Source organism: Carlito syrichta, unplaced genomic scaffold (assembly GCF_000164805.1).
Source record: "Carlito syrichta isolate Samal-C Ts95f unplaced genomic scaffold, Tarsius_syrichta-2.0.1 Scaffold305687, whole genome shotgun sequence".
Classification (NCBI taxonomy): Eukaryota; Metazoa; Chordata; class Mammalia; order Primates; family Tarsiidae; genus Carlito; species Carlito syrichta.
Window position 1 is genome coordinate 8,971 of NW_007249783.1, and position 9,406 is coordinate 18,376.

Below are 9,406 nucleotides of genomic sequence, written 5' to 3' on the forward strand. Positions count from 1 at the left end.
AAGCAATTCTCCCACTCCAGCCACCCAAGGTGCAGGGATTACACCACCCCTGCCTCCCCCCCTTTTTTAAAGAAGGATGTATGGATGGTACATTTTGGGCCCCTGTATAATAACTGTATGTTGCCTTTATACATCTTAGTTTATTATAAAATCCTTGGCTCATGGCCTTTCTCCCAAAGACTCTATAGACCTTCAGACACTGGTATTAGCCTTGCAGAGAAGTCTGGGCCAGGCTAGTTTTTATACTTTGCAGATAACCATTTTTATGCCTGAGATATTATAGGATATTTTTTTTTTTTTGAGTTGGGTTCTCACTCTGTTGCCCAGACTGGAGTGCAGTGGCCACTCCCGGCCACAGCAGCCTCGACCTACTGGGCTCCGGCAATCCTTCCACCTCAGTCTTCCAACTAGCTGGAACTACAGGTGCGCACTACCATGCACGGCTAATTTTTTGATTTATTGTAGAGATGAGGTCTCGCCAAGTTGCCCAGGCGGGTCTTGAACCTGCGGTGTCAGGCAAGGCACTCACCTCAGCCTCCCAAAGGCACGGGATTACGAGCTGAGCCACCAAGCCCGGCTATTCTAGGATTTTTTTTGTCTCTGTACTTAACAGCATAAAATTGTTCCTAAGTTTTGTCTAGGTATGGTTTCCTTTTGACCGGTTCTTTGTATCTGTATTACTCTGATCTTTTTCCAGCTTTGGAAAATTATTTTTCAGTATCTTTGACTGTTTTGTTTTGTTTTTAATCAGTCTTATTATCAACCAGTTTCCCGCATATTGCCTTCCCAGTCTCGTTCTTCCTATTCTGTTACCTTGTACTTCCTTTTCACTTCTTTTTATTCTTTTGTAAAAATGATAATAGAAGGTTTTACTATTCATCTGATAAAAATTACACAGCAACTTTTATCAAACAGCAAAAGGAATGGCAAGAAAAAAATATGACTTCACAAAAATACATTAAAAAATTTGACAATTTTTTTCAGGAACTGCCAAAATTTTAGTGTTTAATAACTAATAGTACAACTGACCAAGGTCTGGGATGTGAAGCTACCATGTTCAAGAAACTGGGGGTCAATCACTTTATAAACTAACTGTATTATATGTGGAAAAAATACACATTTTAGAATAGAAAATCTGTCTATACATAGTAGTTAGCTGCAAAAAGCCATTCTGTCTTCTCTTGGCTTGGAAAAATGGTGTTCAAGATTTCAGTATAAATTAGTAGCAAACTTCAACTCTTCTGTGTGGCAGGAACCTTGTTTTCACCCTCCAGTTCCTCCACCCCAGTCTGTGTCATAAGGACCGCAATGTTTTTCTTCAGATCATTGATGCAACTACTGATATCATCAATTCTTTCAATGATCTGGTCAGACATGGTCTGAAATTTATCTTGCATTTGTTGCAGGGGTGTACACATCACTGAGATGAGATCCTGAACGTTCTTAGGGTTGGTCTTGGCCATCTCCCCTGTTCCCAACTTAGTGGCAGTGTCACGGACAGTCACCTACCTCTTCTTATTCTTTTGGTTTGCATATGGGGAGAGCTTCTCCAATTTGTCTATTATACTTTCAATTTGACTTTTCACCTCACCAATTTAACATGTATTCTCTACACTTGTGTTTTAATTATTGCATTTTAAGTCTCCTTGTGATTATCCTTTGTTTAACCTGTGTATAATAAGTATTAGAATCAAATCAACAGACAAACCTGAACTTGGATCATGATTCTGACCTTTATGGCTGTTTGACCCACTTTGTGAACTCTCAGCTGCCTATTTTTAAATAGAGATATCATAGCATTACTTCTTTTAGTGTTTTTTTTTAAGGAGTAGACAGATAATGTTTACATTGTACCTAATATATACTGAGTGCTCAATACATGATAACTTTTAACTTTTTTTTTTGAGTTGGAAGGGGGTCTTACTTTCACCCAAGCTGGAATGCAGTAGCATGATCACGAGTCACCACAACCTCAATCCCCTGGGCTCAGGCGATCCTCCTGCCTCAGCCTCTTAAGTAGCTGGGACTAGGTGCTCACCACCACGCCCAGGTAACATTTCGATTTTTTTTTTGTAGAGCATAAATGTGGCCATGTTGCTCAGACTGGTTTCAAACTCCTGGGCTCAATCCAAAGTGCTAGGATTACAGGCATGAGTCACCATGACTGGCCTTCTTGATCTTTCTCGGTGGTACTCTTTTGTAGGCCCAGGTGGGTGTGTGTATCCCTTACTTATTCTTTAATAAGGTAAAATACATTCTAACTTGATATTCTGAAGCAGACAGGGTATAAGGCTTGCCTTGACTTGGCTCTTGTTCACCAAAGTCCTGGAGGATTCTTTCTGACTGACACATGCAACTCTTAGCCCGCATGTGAAGTGTGGCAACTTTCTGGCCGTTCCTCTTGTTCAGGGAGGCTGTGTCCCTTTTACCCCACAGTCCCTCTGTAACTCTGAACTAAATATGAACATAAAATAAAACCAAAACCATGACTCATGGAAGCCACTGATATGGGACTCTGCCAGTCACTCTTCCCACCTCACACACATTTGCCATTCATCGGCCAGTTTTTTCTAAGTACATGCTTCCTCCAGCCACATATTTTGAGGATGTTTTTCTAAAAATTGCTTTCAATGTGAAAAAATGGCAAAGGCAAAAAGTAAAGAAGGAAATAATATTTTGGCAGCTCCACACATCAACACCTTCGCTAGAACAACAATTTATCAACTTTCTGGTTGGTATAGGCTTATTATAAAAATAGCTTAAGATATAATTTGCACACCATACAATTTACCCATTTAAAGTGTACATGTCTAGCCAGGTATGGTGGCTCACATCTGTAAGCCCAGCCCTTGGGAGGCCAAGGCAAGAGGATTGCTTGAGCCCAGGAATTTGAGACCAGCCTAGGCAACATAGTGAGATTTCATCCCTACAAAAAGAAAAAAGAAAAACAAATTTAGCTGGGCTTGGCAATACGTGTCTGTAGTCCCAGCTACCTGTGGGGCTGAGATGGGAGGATCACTCGAGGCTAGAAGGTGAAGACTGAAGTGAGCCAGGATTGTGTCACTGCACTCTGGCCTGGGTGACAGAAACCCTGTCTCAAAAATAAAATAAATAAACAAGCAAACAATGAATAAAAAAATAAAATGTTCAATCCAGTGGTTTTTGCTATTGGTATCAACTTTCTCTTCTCCTTATTAATATATTCCCTCTCCACCGTGAGCATCCCTCCCTCTTTTCAGGTCTTATACCTTTTGGTAGGTGAAACTTGGGTGAATTTTTTTTCTTTTTTAGGTTTGCTTCATCTGCTTCCTAGTAAATGCAGATTTTGATATTAAGTATCTGTTGAATTTGAGGAATGCCGAAAAGTTATCTGGTCAAAGTATCTTCCTTAATTTTAAATTCATTTTAGAAGTATTATCAAATTGAACAAATGAGTAAATATGTTAATGTTGTTGGAAGCCAGGATGCTCACTGTGGAGAAGGAATGTATAAATAAGGAACAGGAGAAAGCAAGGAAGAACTTTGTGGGGATGAACTGAATTAGAGTTATTGATGATAAACTCATGTTTTACTTTATTTTTTGAGTCTCACTCTGTCACCCAAGCTGGAGTGTAGTGGCACAGTCACAGTCACCATAGCCTTGACCTACTGGGCTCAGACAATCCTTCCACCTCAGCCTTCCAAGTAGTTGGAACTACAGGCGTGTACCACCATGTTCAGCTAATTTTTTTGATATATCATAGAGATGAGGTGTCTCCAAGTTGCCCAGACTGGTCTCAAAACCCTGGCTCAGGCAATCCTTTTGTCTTCTCCTCTCAAAATGCTGAGATGACAGGCATGAGCTACCACACTTGGCTAAACTCATGATTTCTAAAATATGAATGTGCATGTATACATATTTTAAAATATGTATATGCATGTTTATGTGTATAAGTAAACATGTAGATATGTACGTGTGTGTGCAGGTATTTGTATGTATGTGTATACATGTGTGTTTACATGCATATATTTCCTAGTTCTTTCCTCTACCAGGGCCAGGAAGGGAAGACAGCCCAGGAGGAGTGAGCATATCTAGAGCCCAAGTCTTTTTCTCTAATACTATTTCCCCAGGGGCTTTTTGGAGAAATGGTTGATTCCAGGGCTGGAGCAGGGTAAGTGCAAGATGACCCTGGAGCACCTTGTTATATCAGCAAGTAAAGAAGTGCTCAACTCCCAGACTTTAAAGTTTATTATAAAATCACAATAATCAAAACAGCCTGGTATTGGTACAAGAACAGGCATATAGACCAATGGAATAGAATTGAGACTCCAGAAGCAAAACCTCAATTTCTCAACCAACTCATCTTCGACAAAGCCTCCACCACTGACCACTGGGGAGACGAGAACCTATTCAGTAAATGGTACTGGGGAAACTAGCTGACCACATGCAGAAGATTGACACAGGACCTCTACCTATCTCCATACACAGAAATAACTCTAAATGGATCACAGACCTCAATGTAAAACCTCAAACTATAAGAACCTTAGAAAATGCAGGAGACACTCTTATGGAAGTTGGAACTGGCAACCAATTCCTGATCAAAACCCGAAGTGCCCATGCCATAAGAGATAAGATAGACAAGTGGAACCTCAACAAACTGACAAGCTTCTGAAAATCCAAAGAAACTATCAAAGGAGCAGGGAGACAGCCCAAAGACTGGGAAAAAATATTTGCCAACTCCATGTCTGACAAAGGCCTAACATCTAGCATCTATAAGGAACTCAAATGTGCTGAAAAGAAAAAAATGAACAGCCCCATTACAAAGTGGGCAAAAGATATGAACAGACACTTCTCAAAAGAAGACATATGAGCAGCCAACAGATACATCAAAAGATGTTCAGCCTCACTAGTCACCAGGGAGAAGCAAATTAAAACTATACTGCGATACCTCCTAACTCCAGTCAGAATGGCCATCATCAATAACTCAAAAAATAACAGATGCTGGAGATGATGTTGGTGGGAGTGTAAATTAGTACAGACTCTGTGGAAAACAATGTGGCATTTCCTAAAAGTTCTAAAAATCAACCTTCCATATGACCCCGCAATCCTCCTACTGGGAAGATACGCAGAAGAACTCAAATCACTCTATTAAAAAGATACCTGCACACGTATGTTTATTGCAGCATTGTTCACAATAGCAAGAACATGGAACTAACTGTGCTGCCCATCATAAGAAGACTGGATTTTAAAAAATGTGGTACATATATACAATGGAATATTATGCCGCCATAAAGAAGAACAAAATCGTGAACTTCGCAGCAACCTGGATGGAATTAGCGTCTATAAAACTGAGTGATCTTTCACAGAAACAAAGAACTGAGTATCACATGTTCTCATTCAAAAGTGGACCTTGAACAACTACTGTAATACTATAAAAAAAGAATTGACAGTAGCGGGAAACTGTGGGGGACTGGGGGGTGGGGAGGTGGGATTGGCAGTAGTGGGAATCTGCCTGGGGAAGTGGAGGCACACCTCATCAACAAGAGTACCTGCACAATGAATATTTGTATACCTAACCTCGAATTATACCCCACAATTTTAAAATTAAAACAAAACAAAACAAACAAAAAGAAGTGCTCAAATAAACGATCAGGCATGTCACAAGGATCACATGAGCCAGCCACTGGCCAACTCTGGGACAATTTGAGAACCAAAATAACTAAGAATAGCAATGAACTGGAAAAAGTGGGAATTAATGAATCCCTGCGTATGATAGATAGATGAATTAATAAACAGAGGAGAAGGAGGTCTCTTGCTTGCAGCAGCATGCTGACAGGTAAATGTAGAGGAAGTACTGACACTAGAAAATCATCATCTTTCAACCATTATGGGGAAGATGAGACCAGGCAAGAAGCGCCAATGGGTGCTAAATCTAGGGCAAGTTTCAGTGAGGGGTAGTCTATTTTATGTCTCCTCACCGACTGCTTATTTGTTAGTAGGAGGAAATTAAACCCCAGTTATTATTTGATGGAGAAATTGGGCAACACCTTGCCCAGGTGAGCAAAATGAACAGTATCAATGATGGGCAGATAGACATTGGATGCCTTCACGTGTAGCACCCTGAGCACAGGACATCACCTGTGCAGTATTCCAGCTGCGTATTCCCAGAGTAGTCCCACTCCAACAGTCAGTAGAATAGTCTCATTCAAATCCTAAGGGAACATCAGACAAATACAAAATGAGATGTTATTCAAAAGAAGGAACTTCTTCTGGAGGAAACCAACCAAAAAATCTGTGCTCAGTGTACTTACTGTCAAGTGAGGGAGACACTACATCACATGAATGGTCATACCATTAAACTCATATTAGGCATTATTAAACTTTTGTTTGTAGTTGGACAGGCTTCTTTTAGGTGCTGGGGAAGACATTTTATTTTGGAAATGACTCATGCATTTTTAGAAGATTCCTTTTAAAAAATTAAAAAATAAAACACTTAACACATGCCAAGCATAAGAAGTAGAAAGAACACTCACATGATCTTTAGGATGGCAGTATTAAGTAAAAGTGAATCCAAAAAGAAATCGTTTCTGCCTTCTTTGATTTTTGAATTCTAAAGAAGACAGAACAAATATAGACACGTACAAGGAGGTTTGACTATAATATGTTTTGTGGATTTCTTCCTAATCACTGCTTTCTATTTGCTGTGCTTTTATACACAAAAAACACCTGAAAATGATAGCTACTTACACAATCAGATGCTTGACAATAATCCCAGGAAAATCATCCTTATCTTTCTTTTATAATGAATTCCAGGAGCAATCAGGTCAATGGAGAATCTTAGGTGCTGCTGAGAACTACCAGTTTTGTGACAATCATTGAAATTGTGTTGCATTACAGTGTCTTTGAGGACATACAAATAAACCAATATGTAAATAACCTTTCTTTTTCTCATTTCAGCTTTGGTTTTCTTTTTCCATGTTAATCAAACCTAATGTTACTGAACACAATATGGCATAGAAAACTACATCTAATCTTTTTCTCAGGTGGCTATTATTTTACAATTATTGGGCAAAATAGGGGCCAATATTTAGTTTCCATATGTGAGACATTGTCCTTCTGCATTATTTATAATACATGAAAGCCTACTTAGCAAACATGAAGAAATATACATTCAGCAATCAAAAACTGGAACATGAATGCCTGGTACTAAATAAGATGACTAGAGTTGAGAAATAGGTTTTTGTGGAAAGACTGTTCAGAATTATGCATGATGATGTGTAATGCCATTTTCACAGAGGCGACATACAGTGGAAAGTGCATCAGACTCGAGGCTGCCACCAACCACCTAGATGACCTTGGACAAGTCTACTCACCTCTTTGTGTCTCAGTGTTCTCACCTGCAAGTTGAAGGGTTCCTACTTGATGCTCTGTGAGGTCTCACAAGGAATTTAAAGTCAGTGCCTGTGTACCCACGGCACTACATCAGGGCAGAGCACAGCTCACCTGGTAGGGGCTGGAGAATAGGGGTTAGAGAATAGGATGAAAGTCTTTTAAAGAGTTGAATGGTTGCCTGTACCCTCCTTGCAAGTTGGGGCATTCTCCCACCTCTTCCAGAAGGCCAGGCTCCAGAGGAGAAGGTAGGAAGGAAGATGAGATGCCAGGACAGTGCAGGACACCTGGCAGGACTCAGGGTAGGGCAGAGGTAAGAAGCAGAGCAGAAACCAGGGCCCTACAAATGGAAGCAAAAATGGGCAGAAGAGAAAGCAGGTAAGAGCCGCAACTGGCTCCCAGCAAGGACACTTCAAGGTTGACAGACTTTGCTGGAGATGTCTCCAGGTGGCCTGCATAACTGCAGCATGCAGAAATGAAAGTCCTTTTAGACATTTGGTGACAGCCTACCATGTGCTTGGGAGTTGCTGGAAATGAAAAATGAGTAACACCTAGCCCTGCCTCTTGGGAATTTAAAATTTGGAGGGGGGGGGACACATACGTGCGCCTCCACTTGGGCTTTTCTTCAGTTTGCAGATAGCACTAAAAAACACAGGTACAATTAAACTTGGTCTTGAGAGATGAGTGGGGCCATGAGGTGGAGGCCAGGGAAGGGCAGGGAAGCAGCACAGGGAGAGGAGCAGGGGAGCAAGGTGGGGTGAGGTGCTTGGTGTCCAGCAAGGAGCCACATGTAACCAGCATGGGGAGCATGGGGAAGTGGCAGGGATGAGGCCAGAAGAGGGACTGCCCCAAGACTGGGACGGACTCTGACTCTCACACTGAGACACTTGGGCCACAGCCCAGTAAGAGGTGGGATGGTGCCATTAATACAGCCACATTAGCAGATCTCTAGCCACCATGCCCAGTCCATTAGAAGTCAAGAGATGAGAGGATGAGGTGAAGAGAAGGGAAGAGGATAGAGGACTTAAGTTGGGCTTCAATTCCAAACAAGAATGAGTGGCTAGAAATTTTAGTGATTGAGATACAGACTGAAGAAGAAGGGGATAGTTTGAAGGGAAAGAGATGATAATGTTTTGGTAAAATTGGGAGCATCCACGAGAAGGTGACCATCAGGCTAATGATCGTGTATTCTGGAACTTGGGAAAGAGCCGGAACTGGATTTCACTTCCTGGGAGAAGGGAGTGGGAGTGGATGAGGTGCCTGGGGAAAGAATGGCGGATGGGAGCAAAAGAAAGTCAGGTGGATCTCGGGACCACCACCTACTGGGAGTCAGAATTTGCCAGGAAGGGCAAGGAAGGCAGGGTACAGATGAGAGAGCTGAACTGTGGGACCCATGGAAGTTAGGACTTTGCAAAGGATTGGTTAGGAGTTTTTACAAAGCTCCAAGGAGGTTAAGATGGTGAGAAAAAGAGGCTGTTGGGCTTGGAACTGAAGCGACCACAAGCGAGACAGTGGCATCAGTGAATGTAAGAGGCTCAGTTCGTGGGAGAGGAGAGAAATATGTTGCTAGCTTTGGGTGAAACTGGAGTCTAAGGAAGCTGGAGGGCTTTTTTTTTATGAAAAGAAAGTGATAAAAGATACGCAAACTGCCCTCATATACCCAGATCCACCATTCACCATTGCTAATATTTTGCCTCTTTGATTTACCATCCTCTTTTTTACTTTTGTTTGTTGACATCACATTCACTTTACCTCTAGATATTTCAGTGTGTATTTTCTAAGAGCAATGACATGCTGGAGGCAGTGGCTCATACTTGTAATCCCAGCACTTTGGGAGGCAGAGGCGAGAGGATTGCTCAGGGGTTCAAGACCAGCCAGGACAATTTGGTGAGCTCTCGTCTCTACAATAAATCAAAAAATTAACTGGGCATGGTGGTGCATGCCTGTGGTTCCAGCTACTTGGAAGGCTGAGGCAGAAGGATTGCCTGATCCCAGTAGGTTAAGGCTGTGATGGCCATGAGTTTGCCACTGCACTCC

The 9,406-nt window shown here is 41.6% G+C and overlaps 1 pseudogene; it reads right to left on the reverse strand.

The window, feature by feature from the left end:
• Positions 1-1,232: 1,232 nt before the first annotated feature.
• On the reverse strand, positions 1,233-1,463 carry LOC103264614 (annotated as a pseudogene).
• Positions 1,464-9,406: the final 7,943 nt, after the last annotated feature.